This window comes from Penaeus monodon, chromosome 40 (genome assembly GCF_015228065.2).
Source record: "Penaeus monodon isolate SGIC_2016 chromosome 40, NSTDA_Pmon_1, whole genome shotgun sequence".
Classification (NCBI taxonomy): domain Eukaryota; kingdom Metazoa; phylum Arthropoda; class Malacostraca; order Decapoda; family Penaeidae; genus Penaeus; species Penaeus monodon.
In genome coordinates this window covers 29,876,207-29,878,706 of record NC_051425.1, presented here as the reverse complement: position 1 = coordinate 29,878,706, position 2,500 = coordinate 29,876,207, and the positions used below count along the sequence as shown (strand labels likewise).

Here is a 2,500-nt window from a genome sequence, read left to right as displayed (position 1 = left end):
ATAGATAGATAGATACAGATATGTATATATATATATTATATATATGTATTAAAATAATATGTATATATTATATTATATTAATATATATATATATAATAAATAAAAATTTATATATATATATATGTTTTAAAACATTATATATTATAAAATAATATTAATATATATATATAATAATATATGTGTAAAATATATATTAATTATATATATAAAAAATAAATATATAATTTTTATATGTATATGTGGGGGTGTGTGGGTTTTATGTTGTTGGTTGTGTGTGTGTGTGTGTGTTATCATATGTGTGGTGTGTATGTGTGTTTTGTTTTTTGTGTGGGGTTTTGTGGGTGTGTGTGGTTTTTGTGGGTTTTTGTGTGTGTGTTTTGTTGTGTGTGTGTGTGTGTGTGTTTTTGTGTGTTGTTGGGTGGTGTGTGTGTTTGGGTTTTATAATTGTGTGTGGTGTATGTGTTGTGTGTGTTTTTTTTGTGTTGTGTTATAAGTGTGGGTTGTGTTGTGTCCCATATGTGTGTCTGTGTGTGTGTGTGTGTTTTTGTTATTGTTTTTTGTGTTGGGGGGTTTTTGTGTTTGTGTTTTTGTTTTTTTGTGTGTGTGTGTGGGGGTCTATATGGTGTTGTGGTGTCTGTGTGTGTGTTGTGTGTGGGGTGTTGTGTGTGTGTGTGTGGTTGGTGGGTTTTTTTGTGTGTGGTTGTGTGGTGTGTGTGTTGTGTGTTGTGTTATATTGTGTCTTTTGTGGTGTGAGCCTGATGTGTCTGTATGCGTGGTGTCCGGTTGTGTGTTGTGAGAGTGAGTGCTAGTTCCAGCCAAGCAAGCGTGACAATCGGCCGCTGTCTCGCTCTGATGTTATCTCTAAACCGACAGCCCCGTAGGAGCTCATGACCCAGACCCCAAATTATTCACTTCCTTGTTGCTTTCTTTTCTCTTTCCGCCTTCTCTTATTCTATCACTAAATCTATCTATTTGTCTGTCCTTTTTTACTATCTTTATTATCTGCTATCTACTATCGTTCTATTATCTATCTTTTATTTTTCTATCTATCGTCTGTCTATCTCTCTTCTATCCTTCTCCTCTCCCCTCTCCCTCCTTTCTCTCCCCCCCCTCTTCTCTTTCTTCCCCTTCCTCTCTCTCTCTCTTCTTTCTCCCTTTCTCTCTCCCCCCTCTCTCCTCTCTCTCTCCTCTCTCTCCCTCTCCCCTTCTCTTCTCTCTTCCGCTTACCCCTTTTTCCCTCCCCCCTCTCCATTTCTTCTTCCCTGTCTGATTCTCCCTTTCTCCCTTTATTCTTCTCTTCCCACCATACCCTTCCTCCCTGTCCCCTTTCTAACCTGGCTTTCAAAACTTTCCCTCTTCCCCTTCCCTCCTCTCCTCCTCATTTCCTCCTTCCCTTCCCCTTCTCTCTCCTCCCCTTAATTCTCCCTTTCCCTCCCTTTCCCATCCTCTTCTCCCTCTCCTCCCCTCCTCCTTATGACGTCACCCCCCCCGCCTCCCCGTGACGCAGCCCATTAGCGCTTTGAGTAAAAGACGAACACACATTTAATTCATGTTTAAAGACGCCATCTGGACGCTGACAGACAGACGCACACACACACATGCACATACAAAAACACGCACATCCGCGTATGTACACAGAAATACGAGTCTGTGAAAGGAGGATGAGAGAAGGAAGTGGAAGAAAGGGAGGAGAGCGAAATCAATAAAGCAAAAAAAGAGAGAGGAAGAGAGAGAGAAAAAAGAGGAGGGCAGAGAGAGGAAAGGAGAGAGAAGAGAGAAAGAGAAAGGAGGAGAGGGGGAGAGAGGGGAGGAGAGAGGAGAGAAGAGAGAGAGAGGAAAAAGGAGAGAGAATAGAAAGAGAGAGAAGAAAGGGAGGGGAAAATGAGAAAGAGAGAGAGAGAGAAAAAGAGAGAGAGAGAGAGAGAGTGAGAGAGACAGACAGGGGCAGAAGACAGACAGAAGACGACAGACAGAGACAGAGAGACAGAGGGAGAAGAGAGAGAGACAGGGGAGAGGAAGGAGAGGAGAGAGAGAGAGAGGAGAGAGGGGGGAGAGAGGGAGAGAGAGAAGAGAGAGAGAGAGAGAGGAGACGGAGGGACAGAGAGACAGACAGAGAGAGAGAAAAGGCCACAGAAGAAGTAAATAAAAATTTAAAAAATTAGTTTTTATTCCATTTTTTTCAAGGAATTTCTTGGTGACATACGCTATATCATTTTTCTTCTAAATGACCCCCCTGGTGCAAGGGAAAGGCCGGGGGGACATCCAGGCGGGGAGGGATTTGAAAGCAGGTCAGAGAGAAGAAGATAGATAGAGAGAGAGAGGAGAGAGGGGAGGGGAGAGGAGAGAACAGGGAGAGAGAATGGGGGAGAGGAGAGAGGAGAGAGAGAGAGAGAGAAGAGAGAGAGAGAGGAGGGAGAGAGAGAGAGAGGAGAGGAGAGAGGAGACGAGAGAGAGGAGAGAGGAGAGAGAGAGGAGAGGAGAGAGAGAGGGGAAAGAGAGA

General features: G+C 43.2%; 1 protein-coding gene across 1 annotated transcript in view; it reads right to left on the bottom strand.

Annotated features, from left to right (window-relative positions):
• Positions 1-2,500, bottom strand: part of LOC119597734 — a 31,226-nt gene that overhangs the window by 11,255 nt on the left and 17,471 nt on the right. The gene's annotated exons all lie outside the window — the stretch shown is intronic.